We start from the raw sequence: 12,309 nt of genomic DNA, 5'->3' as shown, positions 1-12,309 counted from the left end.
ATTAATATTTGATCTAGTTGTTGGATCACAAAACTCTTTGTAAATCTGATGTGAAGTATACTGACTGAACAAACTGACAGTTTTAGTAGAAAACTGTAAAGGAAACTTTGAGTGTTAAATAAAATGAAAATCTGCATTATTAGTTTAGTATTTGTAGGATTAAAACATGTTTTATTGATTTTAGTTGATCATTCTTTATTTGAGGTGGATATCTTGTTTTGTTTTCCATTGTGTTGGGTCAGTTGAATTTGGTCCTTTTCCAGCATAGCAACAGCAGGATTTCTCTGATAAAGGCGTCTACTGACTTTTTTATTATTTTTTTTTAAAACTACTGTGTGGTGTGTTTCTGTTTATGTTAGCTGACTATTAAAACATAAATATGTTACTGGTAATATACTTGAAATCAAACATGGTCATAAACCTTATGTACCTGATCTCTTTCAGCCTGCCTAAGTTACTAGTTATAAATTGTGACAATAGGAAGAGAAAGAGATTATTGTATAAATGTTTCACAGTAGTTGAGTCACAACTTGGTAATTGTCAAAGAAAATAATATATTATATGTTATGTAGAACAACTCACCAACATCCAGTGAACAGCAAAGGTTCAGACCAGATTCAGGAAGATCACAAAAGGATGGATTATCCGTGATGATAGGAAGTTTCGAGAAAGGACAGTGGAGCTACTAGGTATCCAAACCAAAGAAATAGTTATTCAGGACAACAGCAAGAAATATACAGGAATAAACCTCCTTACAATCAGCCTTCCCCTTCTAACAACAGGGGGCAGGACAAATATTCTTCAAATAAAATATCAGATAATAGCTCAAAGAAAAGTAATGAAAATGTCACCAGTAGTAACAAAACAAACAACCCAAAACAAAGTGAACGAAAGGGTACTAAAAAGTTCATTTAGTCATGAGGCAAACAGTGCGAACCAAACCAGAGAGCTTTTGTTAATGGTGTAAAAGTCAACCCGGAACAATCCCACCTCAGTCGGGAGAGAAAGTTTTAGCCAGATACTGGGAAGATGGGAAGGTGAGCTAAGCTTAGTAATTTGTAAACCATACTTATGTAAGGTGTAGCTGTACATGTAAACCATACTTATGTAAGGTGTAGCTGTACATGTAAGCCATACTTATGTAAGGTGTAGCTGTACATGTAAACCATACCTATGTAAGGTGTAGCTGTACATGTAAACCATTACATATATAATTTCATGTATTCAAAGAAACAGTTTTATGTTAACTGATATAATAACAAATTCTAATATGCACATGCACTGTCATGCACCTGACAATGACATGTACAAGTTCTGCACGCTGACAGTACCTTAAACAATGACGATGTACAAGTTCTGCACTGACAGTACTCCTGAAACAATGATCGCGTACAAGTTCTGCACTGACAGTACTCCTGAAACAATGACACGTACAAGTTCTGCACTGACAGTACTCCTGAAACAATGACACGTACAAGTTCTGCACTGACAGTACTCCTGAAACAATGACACGTACAAGTTCTGCACTGACAGTACTCCTGAAACAATGACAATAAAGTTCATACTGAGTTCTGCACTGACAGTACCTCCTGAAACAATGGCAAGTACAAGTTCTACATTGACAGTACTTCTGAAACACTGAAAACTGTATACTAACTGGTAATAGATACCAGTATTATCCCATAAAAATGTGTTTACAATGGTTTTTTGTTAACTAGAATCTAGCACTGGTCATAATAACTACATTTAGAATATGACCCTGTTCATGATAATCTGTTAATTGTAATCCAGTCCTCTTCATAATAACCAGTTAACTATAACTTACTCTTGTTCATAATAACCTGTTAACTATAATCCAGTCCTCTTCATAACAACCTGTTAACTATAATCTACTCTTGTTCATAATAACCTGTTAACTATAATCTACTCTTGTTCATAATAACCTGTTAACTATAATCTACTCTTGTTCATAATAGCCTGTTAACTATAATCCAGTCCTATTCATAATAACCTGTTAACTATAATCTAATGTTGCTTATAATAAACAGTTATGTATTATCCAGCTCTCTTCATAATAATCTATTAGCTATAATCTACTCTTGTTCATAATAAACTGTTAACTCTAATATAGACGCCTTCATAATAACATGTTTACTATAATGCATTCCTCTTTATAACCTGTTAATTATAATCTCAATTCTTGGAATTTTAACCTTTTTTAAATAATATGTAGATTAAGTTATTTGACCCATATTGTTTGTTAGATGTGGTCATAACCGATTAATATGTCAGTAATGTGATTGTTATAAACACACTGTACTATTAACATGTCATTTTTATTTAAAGAAAAATATTTTTTATGAAACTTTATTAATGAACTCAAGTTTTAACAATATTTTTACAAAACCTTATTTTATTAAGTGTCGTCACTTCTAACTAGTGTCTGTACTTTGTCAGTTTTATAGGGCTGTGGTACATGCTGTTGCACATAATGCTTACACGTGCGTTGTTCAGTTTGTTGACTATGGCAACTATGAAGAAGTTACAATAAGTGATATACAACAAGTTAGCCTTTCAGATTGGGTAAGCAGTCTCAGCAACATACAGTGAAAATCTGCCTTAATCCTTGTCATGTTTCATATTGATAGTTAAGCACAACCTTTATTTTGATTACAAATATTTTGAAGATGTATTGTCATAAATGTTTGTAATTTACTTCTTGTTATGCAGTGTAGCAGAGTTCATAAGGTTTTAAACATAGTTTTCAAAAATTTAACCACTACATTTCATCCAAATTTTTTAAACTTTAACATAAGTGGTTTTAATATTGTTCCATGTTTTGATCACTTATTTTAATTATTTGTACACTGAAAGAGTTCATGCCACTTTGTAAATAAACAAGAAAATGTAATAAGGATTTAATGTATGTTGTAACCAACCTGGTCTCTTGACCTTTATTAACATGTTAGAAAAAGTAATAAGGATTTAATGTTTGTTGTAACCAACCTGGTCTCATGACCTTTGTTAACATGTTAGAAAATGTAATAAGGGTTTTTAATGTATGTTTTAACCAACCTAGCCTCATAACCTATGTTAACATGTTAGAAATTGTAATAAGGGTTTAATATATGTTGTAAGCAACCTGGCCTCATGACCTTCTTAACATGTTAGAAAATGTAATAAGGGTTTAATGTATGTTGTAAACAACCTAGCCTCGTAACCTTTGTTAACATGTTAGAAAATGTAATAAGGATTTAATGTATGTTGTAACCAACCTGGTCTCTTGACCTTTGTTAACATGTTAGAAAATGTAATAAGGGTTTAACGTTATGTTGTAACCAACCTGGTCTCTTGACCTTTGTTAACATGTTAGAAAATGTAATTAGGGTTTAATGTATGTTGTAATCAACCTGGCCTCATGACCTTTGTTAACATGTTAGAAAATGTAATATGGGTTTAATGTATCTTGTAACCAACCTGGCCTCATGACCTTTGTTAACATGTTAGAAAATGTAATAAGGGTTTAATGTATGTTGTAACCAACCTGGCCTCATAACCTTTGTTAAAATGTTAGAAAATGTAATCAGGATTTAATGTATGTTGTAACCAACCTTTGTTAACATGTTAGAAAATGTAATAAGGGTTTAATGTATCTTGTAACCAACCTGGCCTCATGACCTTTGTTAACATGTTAGAAAATGTAATAAGGGTATAATGTATGTTGTAACCAACCTGGCCTCATAACCTTTGTTAAAATGTTAGAAAATGTAATAAGGATTTAATGTATGTTGTAACCAACTTTTGTTAACATGTTAGAAAATGTAATAAGGATTTAATGTATGTTGTAACCAACCTTTGTTAACATGTTAGAAAATGTAATAAGGATTTAATGTGTGTTGTAATCAACCTGGCCTTATGACCTTTGTTAACATGTTAGAAAATGTAATAAGGATTTAACATTATGTTGTAACCAACCTGGTCTCTTGACCTTTGTTAATATGTTAGAAAATGTAATTAGGGTTTAATGTATGTTGTAACCAACCTGGCCTCATGACCTTTGTTAACATGTTAGAAAATCTAATAAGGGTTTAATGTATGTTGTAACCAACCTGGCCTCATGACCTTTGTGACATGTTAGAAAATGTAATAAGGATTTAATGTATGTTGTAACCAACCTAGCCTCGTAACCTTTGTTAACACGTTAGAAAATGTAATAGATAATATGTTGTAACCAACCTGACCTGATGACCTCTGGTAATGAGTACAGTGCTTTCTTTTGGTAAGGTAGAACAAAGAAAATATAGTTATTGTACAGTCTTGCTACTGGAAATGAGCTAGTAATGTATAATGTGAACTGAAGTTTCTCTAGTGTCTTTGTGATGTACAACTACAAGACAGTGGTCAAACATATGTTTATCTGAAGTACATTAATGGTAGAAACATGTTCATCAAAGCTTGTTTTGTATTTTATTGATAAATTGACAGAATTATGAAGATGACAGTTTCCACTGCTTCTTGGTGTGTTGGAAAAGTTTATTTATTGTTTTTCAGGTTAACCTGTGACAGTACTTAATCTTTGCATGGAGTTAAAGCATGTCTTGTAAATGAAGTTGTAAGAATGTTCTCTAGTGGCCTGGAGATGTATTAGTAAATATTAATAACAGCATCTCAACCTTTACATTTATTAACTGAAATATCTTCCTTTTCACTGGTTGAAGTTTGTTGCCACTCCATTTTGAAGTTACTTACAATTAAAGTGATGTATAAGTGTTATCACCTTCCTGGCAGTATTTCTATCACCTTAAAGAATATTTGTTGTTTATTGTAGCTTGGATTTTAGCTGAATTAAAATGAATTTTTTGTACAGAAATAGTTGAATAGTTTCAGTCATACTGCCATATTTTTTACTATAATGGTTTTAACCCTTAAAGAGTAGGAATGTTGTAGGTAGCAGCATTAATTTATGATGGCCACCATTCATAGAAAATTATTATAATATTTATATACAACAGCTTGTGTGATGATACCCACATCAGTTATAAAATTATCCACTCAATTATTTAAAGTATACAATGATTTTCTTTATATTTGCTAAGAGCCTGTGATTTTTCGAGAATATGATTATAAATATTTTGTTTCTCAGGTGGTTTTATTTCTCTCTTTCTGGTTTCATTAACCAGGCCTCTTGGTTCGCTTCTTTCTGACCTCACAGCATGTGATTAACAGACTATTTATGTAACTCAGTTTTCAAAAGAACTACAGGCAGAGGATAAATACTGTTGAATAGAGCAGGCTATAAGCTATGCACATCAGTTTAATGTGAATGAAGTGATGTGAGGAGTAATTTGTTTTTTTGAGAAAGTGACAGGGCCTAGGCTAACTGCGTGTGAAAATAATAATGGAATATAGGAGGAAGTTCAGAAGACTTAGGAATGAACTAAAGAACTACAAACTTTTTATAGTTTACTTAGTGGTTTCTGTTTGTTCCTAGAGGTGTTATATTAAATTATACTTGCTATGGAAATTTTCTTCAGTGATAAGATGTCAGGTAAGCCTTGTTACGTTTACAGAGTGTGATAGGTGAAAACAAAATGTTCGTGTGATTAGAATATTTATTGTGTAAACATTATTGTGAAACGTAGCATATTTAACGCATGCACATAAATAAAATAACTTACAGTTTATTATAATAATAATTATATGTATATAAAGTGATTTTCACCAAGAATGTTGTTAGTAAACTATTTCCAGTTATCCCTAAATAAGAAAGGACTACCTTTCAAAAGTGCTCAGTTTATATGGTTTTATAGTTTTGTCTTATTTTAAACAAAATTATTGTTACACAGTCTGCATCGATGACATGTTAAGTTGTAGAAGATAATAAATCTCTATAAGTTTCCACACAATTTTTTTATGATTTCTAACTGAAAGTGGTCACAACTTAAAATTTCAAGATAAATATATTAATTAATTCCATTGAAGTTTAAACTGATGGATACATAAAACTGAACTTTTTATTTAAAAAAAACTTGAAATTTTCAAATAAAAGCAAATGTTTATTGTGATATTCCAAAAAACTTGTACTGTAAGAAGCAGTAACTCAAATTATATTGGTGACACATAACCAGTATCTAAAGAGATAAATATTTAACTAAGTTTATTTGATACACATCCTAGTAAAACTTGTGAATATTAGATTTTCACCACTTAAGTGTCATCATGCTAAATCTTGTATAGATAAAATTTGTTGTTCTGTCATTAATTGTTGGATAAACAGATATTTCTAAATCTTGTACTAGTATAGATAAAGTTTGTTGTTCTGTCATTAATTGTTGGATAAACAGATATTTCTAAACCTTGTACTAATATAGATAAAGTTTGTTGTTCTGTCATTAATTGTTGGATAAACAGATATTTCTAAACCTTGTACTAATATAGATAAAGTTTGTTGTTCTATCATTGGTTGTTGGATAAACAGATATTTCTAAACCTTGTACTAGTATAGATAAAGTTTGTTGTTCTGTCATTAATTGTTGGATAAACAGATATTTCTAAACCTTGTACTAATATAGATAAAGTTTGTTGTTCTATCATTAGTTGTTGGATAAACAGATATTTCTAAACCTTGTACTAGTATAGATAAAGTTTGTTGTTCTGTCATTAATTGTTGGATAAACAGATATTTCTAAACCTTGTACTAGTATAGATAAAGTTTGTTGTTCTCTCATTAGTTGTTGGATAAACAGATATTTCTAAACCTTGTACTAGTATAGATAAAGTTTGTTGTTCTGTCATTAATTGTTGGATAAACAGATATTTCTAAACCTTGTACTAGTATAGATAAAGTTTGTTGTTCTGTCATTAATTGTTGGATGAACAGATATTTCTAAACCTTGTACTAGTATAGATAAAGTTTGTTGTTCTGTCATTAATTGTTGGATAAACAGATATTTCTAAACCTTGTACTAGTATAGATAAAGTTTGTTGTTCTGTCATTAATTGTTGGATAAACAGATATTTCTAAACCTTGTACTAATATAGATAAAGTTTGTTGTTCTGTCATTAATTGTTGGATAAACAGATATTTCTAAACCTTGTACTAGTATAGATAAAGTTTGTTGTTCTGTCATTAATTGTTGGATAAACAGATATTTCTAAACCTTGTACTAGTATAGATAAAGTTTGTTGTTCTGTCATTAATTGTTGGATAAACAGATATTTCTAAACCTTGTACTAGTATAGATAAAGTTTGTTGTTCTGTCATTAATTGTTGGATAAACAGATATTTCTAAACCTTGTACTAGTATAGATAAAGTTTGTTGTTCTGTCATTAATTGTTGGATAAACAGATATTTCTAAACCTTGTACTAGTATAGATAAAGTTTGTTGTTCTGTCATTAATTGTTGGATAAACAGATATTTCTAAACCTTGTACTAGTATAGATAAAGTTTGTTGTTCTGTCATTAATTGTTGGATAAACAGATATTTCTAAACCTTGTACTAGTATAGATAAAGTTTGTTGTTCTGTCATTAATTGTTGGATAAACAGATATTTCTAAACCTTGTACTAGTATAGATAAAGTTTGTTGTTCTGTCATTAATTGTTGGATAAACAGATATTTCTAAACCTTGTACTAGTATAGATAAAGTTTGTTGTTCTGTCATTAATTGTTGGATAAACAGATATTTCTAAACCTTGTACTAATATAGATAATGTTTGTTCTGTCATTAATTGTTGGATAAACAGATATTTCTAAACCTTGTACTAGTATAGATAAAGTTTGTTGTTCTGTCATTAATTGTTGGATAAACAGATATTTCTAAACCTTGTACTAATATAGATAAAGTTTGTTCTGTCATTAATTGTTGGATAAACAGATATTTCTAAACCTTGTACTAATATAGATAAAGTTTGTTGTTCTGTCATTAATTGTTGGATAAACAGATATTTCTAAACCCTGTACTAATATAGATAAAGTTTGTTGTTCTGTCATTAATTGTTGGATAAACAGATATTTCTAAACCTTGTACTAGTATAGATAAAGTTTGTTGTTCTGTCATTAATTGTTGGATAAACAGATATTTCTAAACCTTGTACTAGTATAGATAAAGTTTGTTCTGTCATTGATTGTTGGATAAACAGATATTTCTAAACCTTGTACTAATATAGATAATGTTTGTTCTGTCATTAATTGTTGGATAAACAGATATTTCTAAACCTTGTACTAGTATAGATAAAGTTTGTTGTTCTGTCATTAATTGTTGGATAAACAGATATTTGTAAACCTTGTACTAGTATAGATAAAGTTTGTTGTTCTGTCATTAATTGTTGGATAAACAGATATTTCTAAACCTTGTACTAATACAGATAAAGTTTGTTCTGTCAATAAATATAAAATATTGTGATTCTTACATGTTTTATATAACGTTAATAAATATAAAATATTATGATTCTTACATGTTTTATATAACATTAATAAATATAAAATATTGTGATTCTTACGTTTTATATAACATTAATAAATATAAAATATTGTGATTCTTACATGTTTTATATAACATTAATAAATATAAAATATTGTGATTCTTACATGTTTTATATAACTGTAGAAAATTCAGTACTTTTAAAAACAATCAGCAGCAAAAGGAGTTTTTTGTACCTTAAATTTAGAAAAATTTATTGAGTACGAAGAATGAAAACTCACGAGATATCTCAGGTTTACTTGAAATTGTTGATCAGTTAAGGTAATAGATAATTTTGTTAATATCAGTACCAGTAACATACCCGAGAGAGGTCTAATGTTTTATTATTTACACAGTAAAATGTGTCAAGGTATATGTTTGTGTGTTTTTGATACTGTACTATAGATGTACTAAGTATTTGATAATGTTTTTTACAGAATTACCACCAGCCTACTGTAGGTCAAACACCCTCTGGCTCAAACTGTCCACCTGCCTTTTCTGGTGATGAAATGGTTCACTTCAACTTTATGGGTACTATTGTGTTTAAGAGAGGGGGGTCCAAACCCGTGGTGAAGCAGACTCCCCATGGAAGTGACAATAACCAAGGAAGGACTATAGACAGGAGTAGACACCAGAATCGACCATCTATGCAGCTTTATCAGTCTACCCAGAGACAAGCTTCAGGTCCTCTCTGAGATCCCCAGTAGGGTCCTGGTGCTGATTCTTTGGTATTCAGGTTAGATAAACTGTTTGGAGTATTTTTGGTACTGTTCTGAACAACTGTTAATGGGAAGAATGAAGCAAGAGATGTATGACTTTAGTAAACTCTGATGGTATTTGTGATTATAAGGACTATAATTCTTTTACTTACATAGATAGATAGATATGTTGTTTGTTACAGATGGTTCAGTTTATTAAATCTGCTGCATCACACTGATGTGATGCTGACAGAATTTGCTTTGAAAACATTTGTAGCTTCTTGTAGATAGGTTTAATATTTGATACAGATGCATTTGGTGATGCAGTTTATTAAAAAATATTGTATTACAATTACTAATGTCTGTTGTTTGTATTTATAATTATTCTCACGACAAAAATAACCAAAAAGCTGTAATTGTTAGCTATCAAGTATTAACATTAAATAAAAGAATAACCTAGCTAATAAATGTTCCATCATGCAGGTTTAATGAAATTAATTATGTTTGAGTAACTTCTCAGACATTGTTGAAGATATAGTGTTCGAGATGTCTTGTTGTTAAACCTGTTTCATTTAATTCTTTTACCTTGTAACTTAGTAATGCGTGTGTGTGTTAGTACATTTTATTAATTGATAACATGCATTAAAAAAACAGATATTATTATTTCCATAGGCCTGCTGTTGTAAACAAACTTTTTTTGTTTTCATCTGCACAGCTTTTGTTTCCTTAAATTAATAGTCTTAATTGTATTGCACATTGCAACAAATCCCACAATGGATTGATAGTGTATTTGACATGTATTTGAAAATACACTTAAGACTGCATTTCAACATTATTCCTCACACAAATTTGATAATTAATAAATCTGACTATATCAAGAAAACCACAATCTACTATAAATAAGTAGATTTGGACCCACACTAGAGTTTGTTAAAATTACGGAAGATATGCTGTGTAATTTACAGAAAAGTCAACACATCAGCCGTGAAAGCGTTACAGTTACTTTCACTTAAGTACCCAGTTCCAGGTCACTTTTACGTCTTACCAAAAATGCTTAAATCCAACAATCCGGGTTTTTCTCTTATTTCTAGCGGCAGTAAGCCTACTTACCTGCTTATGTTGATCACCACATCAAAGATAACCTCACACATGTTAAATTGTATATTAAAGACCCAACACATTTTCTCAACATTGTATCTAACATTAAGAGTAAAGGAAAACTTCCTCCAAACACTATTCTCTGTGTTATGGGTGTTTTCTCTCACACAAACATCCCCATAATGAAGGCCTAAAATACCTAGAATCTTCTCTGCTAAAACTAGACAAACCCAATACTCAAATTATTACAGACTTAACTGTTACTTATACTTTTAACAGTTTTGAATTTAATAATGAATTCTATATTTAAATAAAAGACACAGCAATGGGTACTAAACTATGCCAACATTATTATGGGAGACGAGATGAAAGTGATGGAAAGCTGCAGAGACAAACCAATATTTTGGAGACACAACATTGATGGTTTTTGTTTCATTTGTGTAGGGCATAAAGATTCATTATTGTTAATAGACATGTTAACACCTCCCACAGTTCTATTAAATGTACTCTAGATTACTCCTCTACCCAAAAATTTCTTGGATGTAAACCTAACCTTAAAAGATGGATAAAATATAGTATTTGCATAATTAAAGCTGTCACCCTCCACACATCAAATGCAATATCACATTCAACCAAGCATTAGATTAAAGAAGATATGCTCTGATGGTAATAAATGTGACCATCACATTAATTCTTTGAAACAGACTATGACTGAAAGAGGTTACAAACAAAACACTGTCGCTCAACAACTGGACAAAGTTAACAAGTTACCACATGAATCTGCATTGAAATAATTACCTAAAAACAATTTTCGTGTTTCACTGGTTATCACCAATCATCCAAAACTTAAAAACCTACCTTTATACTAAAGAAACAGTTTTAACCTTCTTCAGATTAATGATTGATAAAAATCACTTTTTACCAAAGTTCCTGTTGTTTCTTTCAGAAAAAATAGAACTATACATTAACACTTCCTTCTAAATTCAACACCAGGTGGAGGTCATCTTTGCGATAGCAAGTGATGCCAAACCTGTAAGCTCATGCAGAAAGTGAACAAATTTTCAGATGAAAACAGCCAAAAAAATTGATAAAGCCATAAACTGCTGTACAATAAATGTTATTCACTAAATCCAGTGCCAAAAATGCAACTTACATTATGTAGGGTGCCCGGCATGGCCAGGTGTGTTAAGATGTTCGACTTGTAATCTGAGGCTCACGGGTTTGAATCCCCCTCACACCAAACATGCTCACCCTTTCAGTTGTGTGGGCATTATAATGTGATAGTTAATCCCACTATTCATTGGTAAAAGAGTTGGCATTGGGTGGTGATGACTAGCTGCCTTCCCTCTTGTCTTACACTGCTAGATGAGGGACAGCTAGAGCAGATAGCCCTCGTGTAGCTTTGCTCGAAATTAAAAAACAATCAAACCATTATATAGGTCAAACCAAAACAATTATATGAGAACATTTCAATAACCACAGAACAACAATAAAAATAAACAACTTCCAGTCACAAAACACTTTAACATACCTTTCTTTAAGACATTAAACTGAGATAAATTGTACATCTAATAGAAACATGGAACTTGAAGTTTACTGGATAGCATTGTTATATACTGTAATGCCAAATGACATTAACAGTATTATCCCTTAACATTATGTTACTTTAAAATATTTTCAAATGTAAATTCATAATGACAATTATTAATATTATTATTGCTGAAATATCTCTACATTGGTATTAATTACTATATATTAGCATGGTTTACTATATATTGTGCCACATTATTATATTTATATTTTCCACCCCCATTTGGAGTTATTTCAGTTTTCATGTTTATTTAATTTTATCATTATATAAATTAGTTAAATATTTTATAACGATTATCACATATAAGTCTTTTATCTTCATTACATACCTCTTTGGCACAAATTAAACTTAGTCACTAACAACTCGGTTATCATTGGCTAGTTCTCAAGAAAACTTGTATTTCACAACCAGTTTACGTTATGCTGACATCCGTTCCTCGTATTTCATTACACATTAAA

At 30.6% G+C, this 12,309-nt stretch overlaps 1 long non-coding RNA gene across 1 annotated transcript; it reads left to right on the top strand.

Moving 5' to 3' along the window:
* The first annotated feature begins 932 nt into the window (after positions 1-932).
* LOC143228208 (uncharacterized) lies at positions 933-9,538 on the top strand. The gene is made up of 3 exons (XR_013015257.1): positions 933-1,037; positions 2,458-2,583; positions 8,902-9,538. It is a non-coding gene; the product is annotated as an uncharacterized LOC143228208 (long non-coding RNA).
* The last annotated feature ends 2,771 nt before the right edge of the window (positions 9,539-12,309 follow it).

Source organism: Tachypleus tridentatus, chromosome 10 (assembly GCF_004210375.1).
Source record: "Tachypleus tridentatus isolate NWPU-2018 chromosome 10, ASM421037v1, whole genome shotgun sequence".
NCBI classification, from domain to species: domain Eukaryota; kingdom Metazoa; phylum Arthropoda; class Merostomata; order Xiphosura; family Limulidae; genus Tachypleus; species Tachypleus tridentatus.
This window is presented reverse-complemented; position numbering and strand designations above follow the sequence as displayed.